This window comes from Zingiber officinale, chromosome 6A, assembly GCF_018446385.1.
Source record: "Zingiber officinale cultivar Zhangliang chromosome 6A, Zo_v1.1, whole genome shotgun sequence".
Classification (NCBI taxonomy): domain Eukaryota; kingdom Viridiplantae; phylum Streptophyta; class Magnoliopsida; order Zingiberales; family Zingiberaceae; genus Zingiber; species Zingiber officinale.
The window spans coordinates 123309647-123334880 of NC_055997.1; the positions used below are offsets into that span (position 1 = coordinate 123309647).

General features: G+C 40.6%; 1 long non-coding RNA gene across 3 annotated transcripts in view; it reads right to left on the reverse strand.

Moving 5' to 3' along the window:
• Positions 1-471: 471 nt before the first annotated feature.
• LOC121997867 overlaps positions 472-25234 on the reverse strand; it is a 28449-nt gene continuing 3686 nt past the window's right edge. For all 3 annotated transcript variants that reach the window (XR_006116388.1, XR_006116387.1, XR_006116389.1), the window contains 2 exons: positions 1049-1324; positions 472-938 (listed from right to left, as the gene is read on the reverse strand). This is a non-coding gene — a long non-coding RNA (uncharacterized LOC121997867). The remainder of the gene's footprint in view (positions 939-1048; positions 1325-25234) is intronic.

The window sequence follows — 25234 nt, forward strand, 5'->3', positions numbered from 1 at the left end:
TAAATTTTGTGAGAGTAAATATACTATTTTATTATTCCAAAAGGACAAAATGCATTTGCTTTTGTTAATAACTATACAAATCTTAAGGCAACAAACGCTACATGTCTGTAAAAAGCCAACGGGCAGAAAGAAAGTTGGAGAAATATTTTTTTTCATTAAAAAAAATATTAAATCAGATAACATCTGCTCTACCGAAAATTCTCATCATCCATCAATTAAATTTCTCATCAGCGATCAGATAAATTAAAAAATACTCCTGATGAACGATTCAAAAGCTTAGTAGGTGAAAAATTTCTATAAATATATTGTAGCTAGGGATCAGTGCTAGCTTAGATAAACCATGAGTATTTGACGGTATTCCGTTGCACCATAAACTCAGAAAAAAAAAGACAAAGGGGAAAAGAATGAGTAGACCATATTGCCCACTCAGCTATTATTAATTGAACCGGACTGAGTGAGTTCATTGTGCAGTAGAAGGAAGAAATAATTAAATAGGAAAACCATCTCTGATTTAATAATAATAACAAAGAAGAGTTCGGTTACATGCACACAGATTAAGTTTCTGGTGCAGGAGAAGAAACAGCTAAAAAAGGTTATCAGTTTTGGGCGGCCAAGCATCCACAGTCATCTTCCAGTTAAGCCTTCGTGTAAAGCCAATTACTTTAAGCATGCAATCCTGTTCCTCCTTTTTAAAAGCTCTTTTTGTGGGCTTCATCGAACCTTCTTTGGTAATTGCAATGCCTTCAAATCTCCATCAACAAGTGGAAAATTAGGTTGTCCAGGAAGTGAGAGGGATCCACAAGTGTTGTTTGTTTTCAGTTGCAAGTTATATCAAGCAAATGGAGGGATTGCCGACAAGTCCTTCATTTCATCGGTTCCTTTCCATCACTTCTAGTGTTGAATCCACTAGCTATTCTCTGTCACTTTTTCCCCAAGGCCTAAACAAAAGAATATTAAATAATTTGATCTGCATTCTTCGTCCACCGCTAGCTTAGATTTAAAAGAGTAGTGTGGAGGTTTGGCGTCTTCTTTTCAAGACATTTATTACCAGATTTTGGTTGCGGCTTTTGTTCCGCATGGAGCTTTGCATCCACCTGCCAAGTCCTTAGAGTTATGGTGTCGCGGCAGGGCATCCAGATTATCATCCAAATATCTGCGGTTCAATCTCCAACTATGATGTATTTGTAGAAATTTTTCTTCCAAATGGGACGCGCAATCAATAGATGATGAGCTCTGGGCCGTCCGCCGTACACGCTTCCCGATTTACCCCAATAGCGGATGAAAAATTCCATAGGACTTGGACTGGTTACTAGTCAATGAGGACCTGCCAAGTACAGGAGTTTGCAGATATGAATTGGCAATTGAACACATGCAAGAGAGCAGCTACTTCAAAATAAAATAATTGATTATCATACATGAGGATAAACTAGGAAATCAGAGCGTCCATGACAGTAGTTTTTGCAGTTCGACTGTAGACATTGTTAGGTAATTAAACACGTCTAACTAACAGTGTGTGCTTACTGCGTATATATTGTTCGAAGAATGCTCAAGTCCCAGAAAAATGACTTGTAGAGAATTATAAGGCCTCTTCTCTAACATCTGATAACATCAAGGATAATTCATAGTTTGTTTCAAATATCTCAGAATATTTTGATATATTTCTAACGGTCTTATCTAGATTATATATTGATACTTGCTAACTAGCCCAATGACAAAACACATGATAGAGTGATTGCAGATTGGAGCACACATAAGACTCTTAATATCATTTAAATATGATGTATAGACATTTTCTTTCTTCTTGTTAATTCTCTTAAGATAGAACCAAAAGTTTCATTGAACTTATCCCTTTTAGTTTTTGATCCTAATGAATTTGCTTCACTCATATTAATCCTATCCGAAAACTCGGGGAAGTGGATACTGGGGGCGTGGCGCTCCTGTTGACCTCTGATGGACTCCGCGCCTGCCTGCAACACAAGTAGCGTCAATGCCGAGTCAGGGAAGGGATCCCCGACAATGACCCTCCGATGCTCAAGTCAGCCTTCGACGAAGCAAGAAGCAATGAAAAACTGTAGAGCAACTGTAGAGATCGCGAGAAGAGCATACCTCCGTCAATGCCTAGACCCCCCTTTATATAGGTTCCTGTAACGTATGGGCATGCTTCTTAAAACGGGCACGTCATCCTAAGCTTTCCGTGAATAGTCATGTCAGTAAAGTGTCCCTGACACAATACCTTAACGAGCCAAGTATATCTTTGAAATGACAGTGGAAGCTTCCGTCGTACGATCTTCTGTCTGACCATATCGCTCGTCGGCGGCACTAACTCCCAAAAGGATGTTAAAGGATATCCCTTGGTGTTTGTTGCTCAACCGAACGGGATGGCCACTCGATTGAGAGTTCCCTGCCTCCATGTCGTCCGTTGTTGGGTCGAGCAGGATAACCACTCGCCTTGAATCTCCGTTGTCTAGCTGATGAGTCTACTACTTGGCCGAGCGGGATAACCGTTCGACCGATACTTCCATTGTCGGGTTGCTATGCGTGCACCTTGGCCGAGCGGGGTAGCCGCTCGGCTATATTAGCATTGTTCGTGCGTGGTCTGCTCGGCCGTGACTCTACTCTGCTAATCTGAGTATTGATGTAAGGCCGAGCAGGTAGCCGCTCGGCTTGCTTCTGCAGAGATTTGGCGTTCGTTCCTGTCTTGAGCGTCTTAACTCAGCCGATGACCGAGCTAGTGATGATGTCGGATCGGGCCTTTCATATCTTGGCCGGGCGAACCACTCGCCTGTCCGACCTGTGATAGGGGCGTTGACCGCCTTGACTCTGACATCCATTACGACGAAGACCTTTCCCAAGGTGTGCCCCTCCTTATCACCGCATCACATGCCTCCTCTTCAAGTCTAGTCGAAGGAGGTCAAGGTCCGACTGACTGGACTATTGCGTGAACAGATTCCGTCCCGATCAGTCTTCCTTTCCATACAGCCCGATCAAGCTAAGCCTAACCCTTGCCGATCGGCCTTTTGAAGTGAATGTTGGGTCATGAGTATTCTCCTTCGATCCAGTTGGGCGACCAAAGGGCTACACTTGCAGACTTTTTCGTCTGTCTGTCCCAGGCAAACGCCGGCTGGCCTGACGTCGCCTTGATTCCTCGGGAAGCGCGCAAATCCCTTTCCATTAAGGCGGAGCAAGTTCCCATGCCGGTCTTAATTGCCGACCCGTGGTAGCACGCCACGTGTCACGTCTGCAACCGCCGCACGCCTGACGTGACCAACATTGATGATGGCGTTTGACGGTTTAAATTCAACGGTCGGATCTTCGCATAGGTTTTCACGACCTAGATCAGACGGCTTCGATCGACCGAGCCAGGGGTATATGAGCCCGCCGCCTCACCGCCCTCTCCACCTTCGTGCTCCTGCATTTGTGATCTCCGGCGGCGATCCTGTGTGTGTTCTCCGGCGATCCGCTCTTCCTCCGACGACCTTCTGCGCGTCGTCGACCATCTCTCCTTTCCTGCTCCAACGATCCTCACCCTATAAGCTTCTTTCCCTCATTCGCTTTCTGTTTCCGACCTCTCCTTGTTCCTGGTATCCTCACAGTGGTCTTTTCGCTCCTTTGTTCGCATTTCTTCCGCTGTTTTTGCTTTCTATCGCAATGGCAAACTCCTCGCAACCGTCGATCGCCGTTCCCAGGCTCTAGTACACCACCATGGAGTCCCGATTCGATGCAGGCGACGCGGCGGCTCTGGAAATACCTTTGAGCTCCCTCCCGAGTACGAGATTGTCTTACCCTCTCCGTCCGATTGGCTCAATAATCCTCCAGCCGACACCATTTGTCTGTTCAGAGACCACTTTGTCGTCGGCCTGCGATTCCCCATCCATCCTTTTATCATCTCTGTTTGTAAACACTTCTGCATTTCTCTCCCCCAACTCGTACCGATCTCTTTCTGTCTGCTGTGCGGCGTCACTGTCTTGTTCCGGCTACACAGCATCCCCCTCACTCCTCGGGTCTTCCATTACTTCTATTACCCCAAGCAATCTGAGTCGAGGACCTTCCTTTTCCAATCTCGGGTCGGCCTAGTTTTCTTTGACAAAATGCCTACCTCTAATAAACACTGGAAAGAATACTTCTTTTTCCTGCGTCTTCCCGAGCGGCCAGAGTTCACGACCCGTTGGCAACTAAAAGTAGTGCCTCAGCCCGACCTGAAGCGATATAAGAGCCGCTCAGACTATCTACATGCGGCTTCCATGCTGGCCGACCAGAAATACCACATTTACAAGCTATTGCTGGAGGGTGTATTGTACATTTTTGGCCCAAGTCCGATCCGCACCGGGCTGCCGACCAGCCTAGGTATGCAACCACTTTATCTTTTCCTTTTGATGCTAACTGATCTTTCTTTTTCTTCTGCAGCCGGAGTTATGATGCGAGCGCGGATGACCGGCAAATTGAAGCTCATCGAGGCGGTGGCTGCCGAAGAGCTAGCGAGCCGAGGTCGGCCACCAATCGGCTCTCATGAAGACCCACTCGGGCTAAGCGGGGAGACGCCCGCAGAAGTAGGCGAAGGTGCAGCCAACCACGCGCCGAGCGGAGGGGATGCTCCGAGCTCACAGCTCCAGACGGAGCGACGACCTGTAATCCCTGTTGAAGAACCTTCGGGGTCGGCCTCTTCCAACGTGCCTTTGACCAGGCACAAGAGGCGCCAAGCGGAGCCATCTCCGCGTTCTGCTGCCTCAGGGGCGTAACCAGTCGAGAGGGTCGAAACCTCGACTTCGACCACGCTTGTTGAAACTCTGGAGGCTTCTTCGTCCGACCGGACGCCTTCCATGGCCGAGCTGCCCTCAAGTGTCGTGGTTGCATCGCCCGTGACCTTCATACTGCCACCACCGAAGCCCGTAGCAATCCAACAACCCGGGATCTTACCGGCTTCTGGCACAGTGGCCTCCTCACACTCGGCTCCGGGAGGCCAACACTCTATCACGACGGTCCTCCACTTGCCAACGGAGGACTACAGCGAGCCGAGCGCCCAGTCCCGAACCCCCGAGCATCAGATCCTCATTCAAGGGCAGCTCGTCGAAGTTTGGCAGGATGCCCGGGCCCGCGTGATAATGCTCCCCCCGTGCGCCTTGGCCAACAGTCATACCCAAATGACCACCGGGGTAAGTTTTTTATTGTAAGTTCCCGGTTTGCCTCCGTTCGATCCTAACCTTCTTTTATTTACCTGCAGTATTAGGTGGAGAGCCTGGCCATGAGCCACAAGCTGGTTTTATTTGGAGGATGAGTTCAGGAAACTCAAAATCTCGAGCGGCGCCTCTTCCTCCCAAGGGTCATCCCTCTCCGAAGTCGAGAAGCTGAAGGCCGATCTGGAGAAAAGCAACGAGCTCCTAGAGGCCGAGTGGAAAAAGTCTGCCGATCAGGAGGTAATGCTGGCCAAATACAAGAAACAAGTCGCCACCTTCGATAAGAAAATAGAGTCGGCCACCGCTCGGAAGCAACGGGCTATCAACGACCTCAAGCTGAAGAACCAGGAGAATAGGAAGCTCGCCTAGAAGCTCAAGGAGGCCAAAGACTTCCTGGTGACCGAGCGGAGCAGCCGCTCGGCCGAAGAAAAATCCCTCCGGGATCAAATAGTCGCCGCCAAGGACGAGCTAGAGGGCTCCCGGGCGGCCCTATGCATCTACTAGGACGCTGAAGGGAGTAGGTTTGAAACCATGAAACAGTCCTACCTCCATTCGGATGCGTACTGCGATAGATTCACTGATTGGGCCCTTCGCCTTTTTGACTTGGCGATCGAAGGAACGATCGACAAGCTTCACGAGGGGGGCCACTTGCCGACCGCTGTGATAGGCAAAGTCATAAGTCGGGATAAGCTCACAACCGCTCTGTCTGACGACGTGCTGGATTACTTAGAGTGAGGCTGAGAGCTTGATCTTTGTAATTCTTCTTTTGTAAGCTTTTCCAAGTATCAATGCATGCTCCGCCGTTCGGCGTGACTTTTTCTTATTGTTTTCGCATTCCGTTTTTCCTTTAACCACGTTATAGCCTCATAATTCTTCCTTTCGGTCGTGCTTTGCACGCGCGTCCCCTCGACTTGCCTTTCCTTTCAAGTCGTTGGGCCTACAAGTATTCTAAAACGTTCTCCCAAACGGGCCCTTCATTTGCCCTTTTGGGGGCTTTTGGGCAACCCTCATCTGCAATCAACCGTTCAACCGCCTACGTAGTGTTGGGTCTATCATCGGTGCTTGTCTAGTTGACCTGCGTTTAATCATTGCCGCTCGACGATTTGTTGGGGACTCGAGTTTAACGTCGCTGCTCGACGATTTGGTGAAGATTCGTGTTTAACGTTGCCGCTCGACCATTGCTAGAGACGAGAGTTTAAGGTCGCCGCTCGACCGTTGGTGGAGACTCGCGTTTAAGGTCGTCGCTCGACCGTTGATGGAGACGAGAGTTTAAGGTCGCCGCTCGACCGTTGGTGGAGACTAGGGATGTAAATGAGCCAAGTCGCTCGTGAGCTATTCGAAGTTCGATTCGATAAAAGCTCGTTTGAGCTCGTTTAATGAGGCTCTTTAAGATAAACAAACCAAGCTCAAGCTTCATAATATTCGGCTCGTTAGCTCGTGAACATGTTCGTTAAGCTCATAAATTAACTTTTAAATTAAAAAAATAATAGTTTTAATATTGAATTTATAGATTTTATACTCTACTTATGCAAAATATAGACAAATATATTAAATTTATTTATTAGAATAAAATTATAAATTTTAACAAGAATATTATAATTTTTTAAAAATATTTAATTTAATTTTTAATGAATATTTAAATTTATAATTTATATTTATTAAGCTCGTTTAGGCTTGATAAAAGCTCGAATAAGCTCGTGAGCCATGAATATATTCGTTAAATAAAGCTCGAGCTCGGCTCGATTATAAACGAGCCAAACTCAAACATCCAAGAGTTCGGCTAGGCTCGATTACACCCCTAGTGGAGACTCGCGTTTAAGGTCGCTGCTCGACCGTTGATAAAGACGAGGGTTTAAGGTCGCCGCTCGATCGTTGGTGGAGACTCGCGTTTAGGGTCGTTGCTCGACCGTTTATGAAGATGAGAATTTAAGGTCGCTGCTCGACCGTTGGTGGAGACTCATGTTTAAGGTCGTCGCTCGACCGCTGGTGGAGACATGCGTTTAACGTCGTCACTCGACGGTTTGCATATATTTACACTCGGGTTTATGGTCGTCGCTCGACCGTTGGTGGAGACGAGGTTTTAAGATCGCCGCTCGACCATTGGTGGAGACACACTTAAAAGAAAATTTTGCTTTTTTATTCAAACTTTTCCCTGCACTCGGCAAGCACACGATAGCTATAAAATATAGGATTCACTTGCACACCTCATCCAGCCCTGTAGGGTTGCAGATCGTTCGCACTCCAAGGCCTCGAGCTACCTCCCCTCTCTGTCCTCCAAATAGTAGGCACCCGAACGAAGCTTTTGCACAACTTTGAACGATCCCGCCCATGGTGCCTCGAGCTTGGCGACATCGCCGACCAGCTTCACTTTCTTCCAGACAAGGTCGCCGACCTGGAAGGATCTTAGGATCGCTCGCCAATTATAATTCTGCCTCATACGTTGCCGGTAGGCTGTTAGCCGAACGACGATTTTTGCCCGTGCTTCGTCCACCAAGTCGAGCTCCATTTGCCTCCGTTCGGCGTTCCCTTCATCGTAGTGTTGCACCCAATCGGATTCTACTTCCATCTCCACTGGGACGACTGCATCGCCGCCGTACACCAACTAAAATGAAGTTACGCCGGTCACCTCTTTCGGAGTCGTACAGAGAGCCCATAACACACTGGGGAGTTCGTCGACCCAGCTGCCTCCTATGTGGTCGAGCCGAGCGCGCAAGACTCGGAGGATTTCCCGATTGGTGACATCTGCTTGCCCGTTGCTCTGCGAATAGGTCACAGAAGTGAAGGTCTGCTGGATACCATATCCTTCGCACCACTCCCTGAGCCTCTGACCGACGAATTGTCTTCCATTATCTGATACAAGTCGACGAGAGATGCCGAACCGACAGATGATGTTCTTGTTGGAGTGTATACTGAAAGCCTAAGCTTTGTAAACATTCATTATGAATAAAGAATCACATTTGGTCTAATTATCTACATTTGTTTGTAGTTGTTCATTTAATTTATATTGTAGATAACATAGTATGTGGTGTCACATACAGAAGAAGATGTTATCAGTACCTTATAAATTATAAACAGTAGCTCACGACCAGAATGGAAAGGAACAAACCATTAGAAGGTCGTAGTGTAATTAGGTATTAGTTTATCTTGACTATATAATTACACTAGTACACTCAGAGTGTATTGAGTAGGACCATTTGAGGTCGTTCCTTTTATCCTGACTCTATAAAGGGCAAAGACCTCGATTATTATGGAAGTGTGTGCTCTTAATCTAATATAATAATAACGTATGTTTGATATTTATTTCTTTAATTTATCGATGGGTGAGATTTAGTTCGATGAATCGATAAACCCGATAAATTGGAATGGTATCACTTATAGTGTGTGTTGTTGATTATAGAAGGAAGCGGTTTCTAGTGATACTAGGTTGATAATGTCCTCGAGAGGAGCTCATAAAGATTGTCGTGTTAAACCCTGCGGTGGACTTAGTCCAGACGTGATAATAAGGTTGAGTGGTACTACTCTTGGACTTAGATATTAATTAAATGAGTTGTCGATAACTCTTAGTGGACATTCGATATCTTAAACACGGGTAACACACTCATAATAAGAAGGGCCCAATGTAATTTGGGATTGGTGCGGTAGTTGATGATAGTTCTCAGTGGAATGAATTATCGTTGATAAAATTAAGTTGTGTGTTGGGGTGAACGGGATGCTTAATTTTATCGGGAGACCAAACAATTTCTCCTCTCGGTCCCTATCGTAGCCTCTTGTTATAAGTCTTATACTGCATATACCCACATACATGCCCACTAAAGGGGCCGGCCTAGCTTGGGAACCAGTAGGCTAAGCAGGTTTAAGGTGGCGGCCTAACAGAACCCAGCTAGTAGGGCGACCGTAATTAATTAAAAAGAAAATTTAATTTTAATGTTTATTATTATGTGGAAGATTTAATTTAAAGAAATTAAAATTAAAATATTTCTCTTGTAAAAGATTTAAAAGATTAAAGAAAGAGATTAGATCTCTTTCCATTTATAGATTGGAGAGATGTTTTATTTTCTCTTTAAAATTATTCACGTGTTAATAAAATTAAAATTATAGATATTTCCTTTTATTAACCGTGAAGAGATTTTAAAAGAAATTTTATTTTTAAAATTTCGGAAACAAATAAGGAAAGTTTTAATTGTTGATTGAAACTTGTCGATTTGTTCTTCATGATTTGGCCGACCACTTGTTTAATTGGAAATATTATTTTATTTTCTCAATTAAATCATGTCAGGAAATTAAGGAAAATTTATTGTAATTAAATTTCTAATTTACCTAGGCGAGGAATATAAAAGAAGGGTGAGGGTGCCTTGAACAACACGTCTATTATTCCTCTCCTCTTTTGTTCCTTGGTGTGGGCCATCGTCTCCTTCTCTTCCTCTTGTGGTGGCGAACCTCTCTCTCTCTCCTTGGAGTTCTTGTGGTGGCGGATACTACTCGGAGAAGAAGAAGAAGAATGAGAGAAAGCTAGCATCTCTTGGAGCTTGGTTAGTATTTTGGTTTTCTCCTTGGTAAAGCTTTTCTTTGTGGCGAACCTTGCTTGGAGGAGAAGAAGGTGGTTGGTGGTTTCTCGTCTTGGAAGATCGTTGCCCACACGTCAGGGTTAGAAGAGAATACGGTAGAAGATCAAGAGGTTTTCTACAGGTATAACTAGTAATTTATTTCCGCATCGTACTAGTTATTTATGGAAATAATACCAAATCAAGAGGCTTACGATTAATTTCGAATATGTTTTGAAGTTGTGTTCTTTTGTTTCTTTCTTTTCCTTGTGATTTGATTGTTCTCTTTGGTTAACTAAAGTTATTTTAGAAAATTAAATATTAGCTTTATTAAAGGTTTTGTTGAGTCGGTGGTGGTTGCTCCCGTATCCGAGAAGGTCATGTGCCTCATGCGGTCTTGGAACCTTTATAAATTAATATTTAATGGAATTAATAACAGGAGACTTGGGTCGAGCGTGTTAAGTTCCGCACAAGTCAAAACCTAAAAAACAAATAGATTAAGTTTTGGATCGAGCGTGTTAAGTTCTGACGATCCAATTTAATTTAAAAGAACACATGGTAGCTAGGAAAGGTTCGGACCTTGTATAAAATTTTGTGCAGTGGAACCTATAGGTTTTCGAGTAGCAACCAACAATTGAGCTAGGGTTTTGCCTCTGTGTATTTGGTATTTAGTTTAATTATGCACATGTCATACATAATTTAGGCGGGATAATAGTAGGATGTGCTAACTTTGTGGATGTAGGATCCAACTATTATGGCTTTTAGTTAATTATGTGTGTGATTGGACCCTTGGACATGTCAAGGCATTTATATGTGTGTGCGTGATTGTATTAAAATACGAGCGTATTTAGTTTTATTAGGATTTTATTTTTGATCTAGATACATATACGTTCCTTTTATGGAATATAGGATCGAAATGTAAAATTCTATTTATGTCATGGATCGAATCTTGCAAGCGTGGAACCTTCTAAGGACAGAGGCGGAACTAGGGGCAAGATGGATGCGACAGTTAGACCCGGTGGATGTGGCCAAATATGGCGGCAGCTTGGGATGATAACACACGGAGGACGATTAAAGATAAAAGCCGTAATAGTTGAAAATTAGATTTTATTTATTGCTTTTATATTATCTTGTGTGTGCGTGTTAGTTTTAGTAGGTAGGCTAGCGTAGTTAAAATTCCTCGTTTATAAATAGCTAAGTGGGAGGGATTTTTAAATAAATCTCATGGTCTCCATTCTTGGTTTGTAAGTGATGCAAACAAGCTTGGCGTTGGCTCTGAGTGCCTTCCTCCATGCGGATGAGCTTGTTTGTGGATCACTAGAGCAGACTTCCGTTTTGGATGCTATAGGAAATTAATTAAGCGTGTGATCTCCCAACGGAAGGGGCGTAATCTTATTAATGGACTTAGTGTCAGTAATGGTATACATTGTAATAGTATCCTCCCAATGAGTCGCCTATTATTTGTGTGATCGAATATACCACTATTAATTTTATTTGTCGAAAAGTTAGGTTGACGAGATAATAAAATTAATGGGTTAAAACCCTCCTTTTCTGAATGTTGAATTTGTATCGTCCGCACTAACGTGGCGTCTGAAATTCACGGTGTGATGGTGTTGGTTAATTTAAAATAGTATTGTTTGAGGAATCGATATTATTATAAATTTAGAGTTCGACAAAAGTTATTTGTGATTCTTAGGATATCTTTCGACCAACTGTCCGTACTTGACAGAATAGACTTCTTGGACGAACTCATAGATTGGAAAAACACGGACATTGTTCTTCTTCTTTGAAAGCTATAAATATGTCTTGGTGCTGATGCACTCTTGGTGAATCTACGCGAGGAGATTGAATATCATAGGAAATGGGTAAGCGGATGAGATGGCGCGGTGTTACATTTGGCTTCAATGTCGAATGACATCGGCATCAGGATTTACCAACGACTATGATATTATGAACAATCTCGAGGAACTCTTTAATTCGTCGAGATGGGGCTTACAGGCGAAGCCGTAGAAAGATAATGCGACCACCGTGCGAGGGTACTCTGTGAGATCGTATCTAAAGATGATGGCTTATCAGAGCGAGATACGGATCCTTGGAGGAGAAATTGATGGAAACCCGGATCGATATGATCCTCCAAACACTAGAAGTTTTGAGCGGTTTCGCTGAACTATAATATGAATAAGAGGTTTATTCATTAGCGGAACTCTTGTGAGAACTTGAGCGTGAAGGATTATTTAAATCGCGATCTAAAATTCACTATCTTTGAAAATGGTTACCTTACAAGCGAAAGGAAGAAGAAGAAAGCAAGCTTGGCTGAGAGTAAATCCGCGAGAGGGATTTAAAGTTGGAATGAAGAAGTCGAAGGCAAGTGCTTAAATGCATGACGGTAGGGACATTGGAAAGTTGTCCTCGTAAGAACCAACAAGGTATATCTCGTACTACAGTTGTTGAAACATGTTTAGCGGTGTTATCTACCGGCTGGTGTGTGAATCTGGGAGCCATGATCGTGTCTGATTCCTGCGAGTTCGAGGAAACCCATTATCGAAGGAGATTCACAGTCTACGTAGGCGATCTTCTTAAGGTGGCGGTATTGCGATGGGAGGCGTCTACTTATCTTTTAGTAGAAATAAAATTTGATTTTAAGAAATTGTCTTTATGTACCCGGTTTTAGAAAGAATTTAATTTCGGTTTCTAAGCTGTTTTTAGATGGATATTCGGTTTCTTTCGATGTGATGTAGTTATTAAAAGAAATAAAGTGATTATATGTTGCAGTACGTTAGTTGGCAATTTGTATACTTTAAATCGATTTCTTGCAAAACATGGAAATTTATAACTCGTCTTAATTCTAATAGAGAAAAGAACCCATGAATGAACGGCGTATCTTTGGCATCTAAGGCTTGGGCGTATTAACAAGTAGGATTGAGGCTTATAGCGGATGGACTTTGAGTTCGTTTGAGTTGGAAAATTTTCGACTTGTGAATCTTGCTTGGAAGGTAAAATGACCAGACTTTCGAGGCCGGGGTATAGAGCCGAAGAAGTGTTAGAGTTGGTTCGCTCTGATTTGTGTGGTATGTCTGTCCGGGCGAGAGGAGGTTTGAATATTTTGTCTCTTTCAGACGATTATTCGAGATATGGATACGTTTACCTAATGCACGTAGTCAGAGTGCTTTGATAAGTTCGAAGAATATAAGGCTGATGTGGAGAAGCGATTAGGTAAAAGTATCGAGACACTATGATCGGATCGTGGTGGCGAATACCTCTTAGGAGGTTTAAAATTACTTATCGGTAGGGATTGATCGATTATGCGCACTGGAACACCCAGAATGGTGTGGCGAGCGAAGGAATAGGACTCTTATGGAGATGGTTAGATCGATGATGAGTTATTGAATTCCAATTCGTTTTGGGGATATGCTCTGGAAGCAGTATCGTTACGAACTTAGTACCTTAAATCGGTTTCTTACTCCCATGGGATTGTGGAATGGCGAAAACCCGATCTAAGACATATTCGGTTGGGGTAGTCCGGCACGTATCTTTGAAACGAGATCTTGATAAGTTAGAATCTCGTCTGAAGTTCACGTGTTTGTAGGATATCCCGAAGGAACAAAGGTGGTTTATTTTATAGTCCAAAGACCGGAAGGTCGTTAGCACCGATGCCAGTTTTTAGAAGAAGACTATATAATGGATCACAAGCCCGATAGTAAAGTCGTTTTAGAAGAACTTAGAGAGGGCGTATACCTTGATACCAGCGATCTGAGATGAAGTACCATGAGGCTATGACGTGTCACGTGATACTGACCGTAGATAGTGCCTCGTCGTAGTGGGAGGGTTGTGAGGCGACTGAAAGATTCGTGTTTTTGGGAGAGTCTTGAACTTAATCCAGGAAAACATGACACGATCCCGATCGTATGATGAAGCACTCGAGATATAGATCGGCGTCTTGGCGAAATGTGATGAATTACGAAATAGAGTCATGTACTTTAATAAGGTGCAGGAGCTTGTAGAACCACTGATGGTGTAAAAGCCGTTGGATGCAGTGGATCTAAAAGGAAAAGAGGAACAGACGGGGAAACCTCAAAGCTAGGCTTGTTGCGAAAGTGTACTCGGAAAGAAAGAATCGATTATGAGGAAACTTTTGGACGTGCTTAAATCTATCCAGATACTCTTATCCATTCTTTGCTCGTATGGATTATGAGATTTGGCGAATGGATGTCAAGACGACTTTCCTTAATGGAAGTCTTGAAGAAACATCCATATGAAGCAACGAGAATGATTTATTGAAAAAGCGAAGCGTCTAGTATCTGAAGCTCAATCGGTCCATTTATGGTGAAGCAACAGTCTTGGAACATCCGGTTTAATGAAGTAATCCGGTCTTATGGATTTATTGAAGTCCGGATGAGTCTTGTGTATATAAGAAGTGTAATGAAGCGTGGTGGTATTTCTTGTCTATCGTAGATGATATTTTGTTAATTGGCAATGTCAAGGTATTATCGACGTAAGGGTATGGTTGTCAAACAATTTGATATGAAGGACTTAGGAGAATGTGCTGGCATTCTTGGGATCAGTTATAAGGGATCGTGAAAAGAATGTTGTGTCATCGAGCTTCGTATATAGATACGATCCTTGCTCGTTTTAGCATGTTCCTCGAAAGGTTTCTTACCTTTTAGGCGTGGAGTAGCTCTATCTAAAGAGATGTCTCCAAAGGTCAAAAGAGATAGAGGACGTGAAAGCGGTTCCTTATGCTTGGTTTGTAGGAAGCTAATGTATCTGATCTTATGTCGAGACACGATATCTGTTTCTTAGTGGCGTAATCGTGATATCGAGGTAACCTAGACAAGGACATTGGATTGCGGTAAAACATATATTAAAGTACACGAGAAGGACTAGGAATTATATGCTAGTTTACAGCGGATGATTTGCTCCACATGGTTCTGGATTGATTTTCGATCGGATAGGGATGATAGTAAGTCTACATCGGTATGTGTTTACTTTAGGAGGTGGAGCCATTTCATGGAGGTGTTAAGCGATCGTTTGGACTCAACCGTGGGCGAGTATGTAGCGACCTCAGGCGACTAAAAAGCGATATGGCTCGGGAACTTTCTAATGGACTTAGATGTGATTCTGGTTTGCCCAAGATCATCACAATTTATTGTGATAATAGTGATGCATTCTGAAACTCGAAGGAACCACGAGCTCGTAAGGCGAGTAAACATATAAAGCGTAAGTACCCGATCGAGATATCGTGAGCGAGGAGAAGTTGTCATCGCGAAGATTGCATGCGGATAACCTGGCGGATCCTTTCACTAAGGCCCTTGGTGAAAGCTTTCGATCATGTGGAGGAATGGGAATCGGATGTATGGTAGAAGATATGGCGACTTAGTCGTTAGTATAAGTGGGAGATTGTTGGAGTGTATCTTGAAAGTCTAAGCTTTGTAAACATTCGTTATGAATAAAGAATCACATTTGGTCTAATTATCTACGTTTGTTTGTAGTTGTTCGTTTAATTTATATTGTAGATAACATGGTATGTGGTGTCCACAGAAGGAAGAAGATGTTATCGATACCTTATAAATTATAAGCGGTAGCTCACGACAAATGGAAAGGAACAAACCATTAGAAGGTCGTAGTGTAATTAGGTATTAGTTTATCTTGACTATATAATTACACTAGTACACTCAGTGTATTGAGTAGGACCGTTTGAGGTCGTTCCTTTTATCTTGACTTTAAAAGAACAAGACCTCGATTATTATGGAAGTGTGTGCTCTTAATCTAATATAATAACACACGTATGTTTGATATTTATTTCTTTAATTTATCGATGGGTGAGATTTAGTTCGATGAATCGATAAACCCGATAAATTGGAATGGTATCACTTATAGTGTGTGTTGTTGATTATAGAAGGAAGCGTGTTCTAGTGATACTAGGTTGATAATGTCCTCGAGGAGCTCGTAAAGATTGTCGTATTAAACCTGCGGGTGGACTTAGTCAAACGTGATAATAAGGTTGAGTGGTACTACTCTTGGACTTAGATATTAATTAAATGAGTTATCGGTAACTCATAATTAGTGGACGTTCGATATCTTAAACACAGGGAGACTCATAATAAGAAGGAGCCAAAATGTAATTTGGGATTGGTGCGGTAGTTGATGATAGTTCTCTAGTGGAATGAATTATCGTTGATAAAATTAAGTTATGTGTTAGGAGAGAACTTAATTTTATCGGGAGACAAACCAATTCCTCCTCTGGTCCCTATCGTAGCCTCTTATTTATAAGTCTATACCCATATACCCATACATGCCCACTAGGGGCGAGCAACTTGTGAACAGGCTGGCTAACTGGGTTTAAGGTGGTAGGCCTAACAGACAAGCTAGTAGGCCGACCATAATTAATAAAAGAAAATTTAATTTTAATGTTTATTATTATGTGGAAGATTTAATTTAAAAGAGAATTAAAATTAAAATATTTCTCTTGTAAAAGATTTACAAAAGAAAGAGATTAGATCTCTTTCCTTATTTATAGATTGGAGAGATGTTTTATTTTCTCTTTAAAATTATTCACATGTTAATAAAATTAAAATTATAGATATTTCCTTTTATTAACCATGAAGAGATTTTAAAGAAATTTTATTTTTAAAATTTAGGAAACAAATAAGGAAAGTTTTAATTGTTGATTGAAACTTGTCGAATTTGTTCCTATTGATTTGGTCGGCCATCATTGTTTAATTGGGAAATATTATTTTATTTTCTCAATTATATCATGTCGAGGAAATTAAGGAAAATTTATTGTAATTAAATTTCCTAATTTACCTAGGCGAGAATATAAAAGAAGGGGTGAGGTGCCTTCAACACAACATCTATTATTCCTCTCCCTCTTTTGTTCCTTGGTGTGGTGCCATCATCTCCTTCTCTTCCTCTTGTGGTGGCGAACCTCTCCCTCTCGCTTGGAGTTCTTGTGGTGGCGGATACTACTCGGAGAAGAAGAAGAAGGAGAAAGCTAGCATCTCTTGGAGCTTGGTTAGTATTTTGGTTTTCTCCTTGGTAAAGCTTTTCTTTTGTGGCGAACCTTGCTTGGAGGAGAAGAAGGTGATTGGTGGTTTCTCGTCTTGGAAGATCGTTGCCCACAACGTCCAGGGTTAGAAGAGGAATACGGTAGAAGATCAAGAGGTTTTTCTGGTATAACTAGTAATTTATTTTCCGTCATCTAGTTATTTATGGAAATAATACCAAATATAAGAGTACGTTCTAGTATTTGAATATGTTTTTCGAGTTGTGTTCTTTTGTTTCTTTCTTTTCCTTGTGATTTGATTGTTCTCTTTGGTTAACCTAAAGTTATTTTAGGAAATTAAATATTAGCTTTCTATTAAAGGTTTTGTCTAGTCGGTGGTGGTTGCTCCCATATCCAAGAAGGCCATGTGCCTCGCCACGTCAGTACTGGGAACCTTTTATGGAAATTAATATTTAATGGAATTAATAACTTAAGGAGACTTGGGTCGAACGTGTTAAGTTCCGCAGGAGATCCAAGTCAAAACCTAAAAGAACAAATAGATTAAGTTTTGGATCAAACGTGTTAAGTTCCGCAGGCGATCCAAAATTTAATTTAAAAGAACACATGGTAGCTAGGAAAAGGTTCAGACCTTTGTATAAAATTTTTGTACAGTGGAACCTATAGGTTTTCCGAGTAGCAACCAACAGTTCTGCCATACGAACTTCATGACCATCTGCTCAGTTATCTTGGCTAGGGACTCAGCTTCGACCCATTTGGAAAAATAGTCCACCGCGACGAGCAGGAACTTCTGCTGACCGATTGCAATAGGGAAAGACTCCACGATATCCATGCCCCATTAGTCGAACGGGCACGACACCGTTGACGCTTTTATTTCCTCAGTCGGTCGGTGCGGCATGTTGTGGTATTTCTAGCCCGGTTGGTGTCTCTGCCGGTCGGCCCTCCGGCAATCATGTCTAACTCTCCCCGGGAAGCATTGTTTCTATTTTCCTCTTCCCGAGCGGAATGCCTATTTCGCCCGGCCAGGATCCTGGAGGGATTGGTTTCCTCCCTCCGCTGTTGGGGTCGCTCAGGCTCCCTTCTATTTTCTCGTCACTCAGTCGAACGACAACGATCCCATCGCTCGGGAGATGGGGAGTGGCGGCGATACCCTTTGGGAGTCGGTCGGCTAACAATTAGCGTCAATCCTCGACAATCCCGCGTGTTGTGCGTCGTTGATTGGTGGAATGAACAGAACATAGTCGTCCATATCTTGCCCTTCGATGCCTTGAGCCGGTCGGACGCCACATGCTGTATGGCGTGCACCCTGGTCTCTTGGTGCAGCCGTGCTCCCTCAGCTCCCTTAGGCGGCAGATGGCTGCTAGCCGGTCGACGCTCGATCGACGCCGAATGCTCGATAGGCGCCTCCTTTCGTCTGGCCGCCTGGGCTTCTTCCATATTGATGTACTCATTGGTTTTTTTCAGCATATGGTCGAAGTCCCGGGGCGACTTCCCGATGAGTGATCGGAAGAGCGAACCCCTAGGTGAAGGCATTCATCATGGTCTCGGACGAGACCGAGAGAATATCCATGGCCACTTGGTTGAAGCGCTGGATGTACACTCGGAGCGCTTCCTTGGGCCCTTGTTTCAGGGCGAAGAGGTTGACGCTCGTCTTCTTGTAGCGCCGGCTACTGGCGAAGTGGTGCTGGAAGGCGGCCTAAAAGTCTCTGAAACTTCATATCGAGTCGTCCGGCAGCCTTCTGAACCATCATTGCACCGATCCGGAGAGAGTCGTGAGAAAGACTCTACACTTTACTCCGGCCGTGTATTGGTGCAGCGTAATCTCATTGTCGAACCGATCCAAATGATCATCTGTATCGGTCGTCACGTTGTATGTCCCGATCGCCAACAGGGTGTAGTATCGAGGCAGAGGGTCTTGTAAGATCTCCTCTGAGAACTGTCTGTTGATCCGTTCGGGAGACGTGGCGCTTCGGGGTGCTTTTCCTTTCCGCGCATCCCGAACGGGTGCCTCGTCCGATAATGACCCCCGCTCCTGATGCGCTTGAGCTATCTCCGAGGGGGTTTAGAACAGGGCCCGATGGAAAGGGATCGGCGCGGGCGGCGCCTCCCCTTGGGTGTCAGTCGGCCTGCGGTTCTGCCCCCATACGGAGAGTTGCTCCGCTCGGTCTTCTTGCCCCGCTCGTCGATCGACCGCCGAGGTCGCTAGTTGCGGTGCTAGCCGATCGGCGATCGCTTGCTATTGTTGCTGCTCCATTATTTTTGCTGCTTGTGCTTGCACAAGCATCTCCAACTCCTCTTGCATAAGCGCCACGGTGGTTAGCTGTCTAGCATCTTCCATTTCCTCGGCTCGGATTCATGTGACGTTCGCATAGACGGCGCCAAATATTTCGAAAAGTCGGGGAAGTGGATGCTGGGGACGTGGCGCTCCTACTGACCTCTGATGGACTCCGCACCTGCCTGCAACACAAGCAGCGTCAGTGCCGAGCCAGGGAAGGGATCCTCAACGATGACCCTCCAACGTTCAAGTCAGCCTCTGACAAAGCAAGAAGCAATGAAAAACTGTAGAGCAACTGTAGAGATCGCGAGAAGAGCATACCTCCGTCGATGCCTAAACCCCCCTTTATATAGGGCTCTCGTAGCGTGTGTGCACGCTTCTTAAAACGAGCACGCCATCCCAAGCTTTCCGTGAATAGTCATGTCAATAAAGTGTCCTTGACACAATACCTTAACGAGCCGAGCATATATCTGAAGTGACAGTGTAAGCTTCCGCCGTACAATCTTCTGTCTAACCATGCTGCCCATCGGTGACACTAACTCCCAAAAGGATGTTGAAGGATATCCCTTGGTGTTTGTCGCTCAGCCGAACAAGATGGTCGCTCGGCTTGAATCTCCGTTGTCTAGCTGATGAGTCTACTACTTGGCCGAGCGGGATAATCGTTCGGCCGATACTTCCATTGTCGGGTTGCTATGCGCGCACCTTGGCCGAGCGAGGTAGCCGCTCGGCTATATTAGCATTGTTTGTGCGTGGTCTGCTCGATCGTGACTCTACACTGCTAATCTGAGTATTGATGTAAGGTCGAGCGGGGTAGCCGCTCAACTTGCTTCTGTAAGACCGTGATCATTCGATAGAGGGGGGGAGGGGGGTGAAAATCGATTCGAAAACTCGAGTGTAAAAGTACGCAGCGGAAAAGTAAATGAACACAATTGATTTTACTTCGTTCGGAGCCTGTGACGACTCCTACTCGAAGGCCCGTACTCCGTGAGTACTTTCGTTGGGCAATCACTATCAATTCGAATATTACAAAGTTAAGTACAAGAATTGACAGATAAAGAAAATACCGACAATAGAATTAAAACAAAACCAGCACCGAGTCGGAGAGCTTTTCGTGGCGTCGCGAAAGCCAGAGGAGCAGTCTTAGTTCATATTGAAGCTCTACCCTTGCCCTTCTTTTATATGAAGCTCGGGCCTCGGATCCCTTCCGCGCCCTGGTGAGACGTGGCAGGTCCAACCAGTGAGCTGAGCCGACGCGCGATCGGGATAAAACTTGCCTCCGGGCGCCCGGATCCCGGTGCCCGGACCTCCGGCGCCCGGACCACCTTTCTCCGAGCAGGTCCTTCTCCTGCAAAACAAGGTTAGTCCGAGGCAAGTATAATAAATTTCTCTGCAAAACAAAGTGTTAGCACAATTATAGAGAGTAAAAGTATGACTTAGATTACGTCTTTCCATCCCGGGAACGCGTCCTCGCAGTCACTCCCCTCCAGTGACTTACCTTACTCACCTGCCAGGCGTCCGGTCAGCCCGTAGACTTAGCTGGACTTCGTGCCAGCTATCCGGTCAGCCAGTCGACCTAGCTGGACTTCGTGCCTAAGCGTCCGGTCAGCCCGTCGACCCGCTTGGATTTCGTGCTAGCTATCCGGTCAGCCCGTCGACCTAGCTGGGCTTCGCCAGCTATCCGGTCAGCCCGTCGACCTAACTGGGGTTCGTGCCAGACATCCGGTCAGCCCGTCGACCTGTCTGGACTTCTCCTGCACACTCGATCAGAGTGTTAGACAACAACAGACTAACTTAAACTGATTTGTCATTCATCAAAACCTGGGTTAAATCATTAGTGCTAACCGCACCAACAATCTCCCCCTTTTTGATGGAATGACAACCTGGTTAAGTTAGTGAAAATATATGCAAGAAAAAACAAGCATTTAAAGGGTTTTTAAGTTAGTTTATTTTTTCAACTCTGGTTTAGCTAAATTAACCACCTAACCCTCCCCCTTTGGCATTCATCAAAAATAAGCATTGATTAAATAAGCATAGATTTTTTGAAATGTCAAGATAATCTGGGGGAGTTTAAACTTTTGAAAAACTTGTTTAAAGCATTAGCTTTTAGAGTTTAGAAAAATAGCTAAGTCTAACTAGACAAAATCTCAAACACAAGTGTATAAGTTCTAAATTTTAAGATCAAATTTTAAATTTTCAAAACTAGTTTCAATTTTGAAATGCTTTTCAAATAAGTTTTTGAAACTCAATTTTGAAACTTAATTTGAAATGCTAAGAAATTTATTTTTCAATACTAAGTTTGTAAAAGATTCAATTAAGAAAAATAATTTTGAGAAACTTAGGTTTTGAAAAAGTCTAATTTCCACAAGTTCAAAGCAATTTTGAAAACTAAAATTTAACTTTCAAATTGTCAAAATTAAGTAAAGTCAAATTTTGAGAACTAGATTTTTGAATTTAATTTTCAAAACTAAGTTAAATCTAATATTCAAAATCAATTTTCAATAAAAAGTGAAGCCCAAAACAACTTGATTGTATAAGAGTTAGTTTGCAAACATAGTTTTAAAATATTCAAAGTAGACAAAGGAGTTTTCAAAATAATTTTGTAAAATTCTTTTCCAGAATCAACTTTTCAAAAAAAATTGCACATTTTTAATCAAGTTGAGTCAAAAATAATTTTAAAGTTTAATTTGAAAAACTGAAGTAGTTTTATTTCTCCCCCTGAACCTGACATTAAATGTTGAAAATATTTGCTAAAAATATTCAAACTAGAATTTTTTTTTTTTTTAAAATGAGGTAGAATTTTATAGAGAGATTTTAAAGAGAAGATTAAACAATAACACTTAAGGAGATAATTAAAAAATAAACCTCCCTCTGAATTTGATACTCCTTTAATTTATTAATCCTCCTTATTTATTACTCCCCCTTAATATAAAATTTTACAACCGTAACATATTTTCGTACCTAAGTGTTTTAGGCGATTGTATAATTATCTTTATAAAATTGTTCATTTAAATTTGACTAACCGTAATTAATGTTAGATTAAGTTGAAATAAATTAACCTTTAGTGTAATGTTAAGTAAGATAAGTTGTTATTAATTCAATAATTGATCAATATTAATAATTTATTGATTAAATTTTGCTATAATCTAAATTTTATATTAATTGATGAAGGTGTTAGTTATAATTTAACTTTTCATTTACTTCCTTTTAAGTTGGATTAACTTAGTTTAAAGTTGGTAGTAATTTGAAGTTAAACTCGTTATTAAACAAGGTTAAGTAAGGTTCAATTTAAGTCAAACTTTAATTATGTTTTAATAAAAATAATTAATATTTTAAAGGTTGATTAAAAAAATGACTTAGAGTAATTTTAATTTTTTTTAATAAGGTTAAACTTAAGTTCTAATCAAATCAAGCTTAGTTCTCAAATAAGGTTAGATTTAAAGAATTAGTTATTTACTTATTAATTACTTGATTAAGTTTAAAGTCAAAATTTTTAGTTTTAAGTTTTATCTTAGGTATGAATTTAAAGGTTTAATTCTAAGTTATATTAAGTCTTAAATTTAAGTTTTAAATTTAAGTTTTAAGTAATTTAAGTGCCTTAGTATTAAAATAATTTTTAACTAGATTTTTTTTTTTAATAATTTAGAAATAATTTTTAAATAATTTTTAAAATAGTTTAAAAAAAATAGTTTTTAAACGATTTTTAAAATAGTTTTGAAAGAATTTTGAAAATAATTTTTAAGTTTAGAATAAAATTTTTAAAGTTAAATATAAAATTTTTAAAATATTTTTAAGTTTAAAATAATTTTTAAAGTTAATTTAATTTTTAAAATAATTTTAAAAGTTAATTTAATTTTAAAATATTTTTTTTTAAGTTAATTTAATTTTAAAATAATTTTTAAAGTTAATTTAATTTTAAAAAAAAATTTAAAGCTAATTTAATTTTAAAATAATTTTTAAAGTTAATTTAATTTTAAAAAAAAAATTTAAAGCTAATTTTATTTTAAAATAATTTTTAAAGTTAATTTAATTTTAAAATAATTTTTAAAGTTAATTTAAAATTTAACATAAATTAATCGTAGTTCTTGTTAGTTATTTAATTCAAAGTTTAATTTAATTCGAAATTTAATTTAATTAATTTAGTTCGAAATTTAATTTAATTACCTTAATTCGAAATTTAATTAAATTAATTTAATTCAAAATTTAATTAATTTAATTCAAAATTTAATTTAATTAATTTGATTCAAAATTTAATTTAATTAACTTAATTAGAAATTTAATTTAATTAATTTGATTCGAAATTTAATTTAATTAACTTAATTCAAAATTTAATTTAATTAACTTAATTTGAAATTTAGTTTTGATCCTTAGTCATCTCACCCGATTTAAGTTTTCAATCAGGGAATCCTATAATTTTGTGAGATGAATTAGTTTTAATTATAGAGTTTGGTTTAACTTGTGTTAGATTCAGGTTTAGCTTTGGTCTCAACAAATAGACATTCTTCGGATAAACTTCTAAGCTTGGTGAGTCACTTGGATATCATTAGAAGTAACCAACCTTTCGAGGTTTTCCGAATAGTCCTATCCACGGAGCTTAGTACTAAACCTTGGTCTAACTAGTTATGATTCATTTAAGGGTAGCTTCGGTCAGTTCCACTTGGCCAAATGCACCAGATCGAAGTCATATCTTTCTAGACATGCGATGCCCAAGCTTCCCTAATGTACTATCATCCAAAAACTTCACCAGTACCAGGATTCAAGTTAGACGTGGTCTCTTTTTAACTAATCCTAATCACCCTGCCGGGTTAGTTTGTTTGGGTTACCCTGTCGGGTAAGTTAGTTTTGGAGGTGCCAGCTATTCTGGAGCCTCCCCCTGAATCATTGGTCTTTAATTTAAGATTTTTGTATAATTAGAGTTGGTTTTAGTCAAGTTTTAATGTTTAATTTGTAATTTAAATTTAAATTTTTAATTTTGAATTAATTAAATTGGTCAAATTATCTTTCTTTAAGAGAGTGTATTTAATATTTGAATATTCTTTCAATTTCAATTTTATTGGGTTAATTGAATTATCTTTCTTTAATAGCTTTTTATTAATTGTTAATTTTGAAATTTCTAGATTATTTTTGTTTAATATGTTATCTTTAACATCTAATTTTAAGTTTGTTAAATTCCGTTTTGATTTTATCAAAGTGTTTGATTTTATCCTTATATTTTCTTTGCCTTTTAAATTGATATGGTTAATTGAATTTATTAGATTAGTTTTATCTTTAAAGTTTAATTTTTTATTAATTAAATTATCTTGGTTTTGGATAGCATTTCCTAGACTGATTTTATCTTGATTATTAAATATTTTATCAGGGTATTTATTGATTTTATCCATTTTCTCATTTTTAGCATTTAAATTCAAGTTTATTTTAATGTTTGACTTATTTATGTCTAAATGCTCACCTAATTTTAAATTTTCTGAATTAATTAAATTATTTAAATTGATTTGGTCATTGTTCTGTTTGACCAAGTCAAGGTTGATGCCAAATTGATCAGAGTCTTAATTGACTTGATCAGAGTCTAGATTATTTTGTGATTTTGAATTTAAATCTAGATTATCATGCACCATATTTGGACTAATTTCATACTTATCATCATGCTGATTATTTAAACCACTATTAGCAGGGGTATTTTGATAAATATTACTAACCTTGAGCGTAACCCCTAATTCAGTAGGCTTCTCCGTTGGATTTGAATCGAGTCCATATTTGACTTTAACTTGATCTTCTAGCTCCATCGGCGTCTCGTGAAGCTTGATGAACTGGGTCCAAAGCTCATATGCATTCTTGTACTTTTCTAATCTGCATAAAATATTGTTAGGTAAAACATTACAAATAATGTTACTTACCTTTTTGTTCAGTTCCGAGTTTTGAGAAGGTTTCCTCAAAATTAGCATATAATCGATGTCTACGCTTCCTAAGAAGCATTCCATTAATCGCTTCCAGTAGTTGAAGTCTTCATGATCGTATGGTGGTGGTTCGCAGGGGTTCCGTCCTTCTTGAAGAGTCATTATTCTTGCACACAGAGAAACAGAAAAAAATCCCAAGACTTGGTCTTGGATTAGCAGTGCTGAAAAAAATAATATTTCACTATTTTCGAAAAAAATAATAAAATATTATTAAAATATTAATAAAATATTTGAAAATATATTATTTCAAAATTTTGAAAATGTAATATTTTTTAAATACTAAATAATGGTGAAAA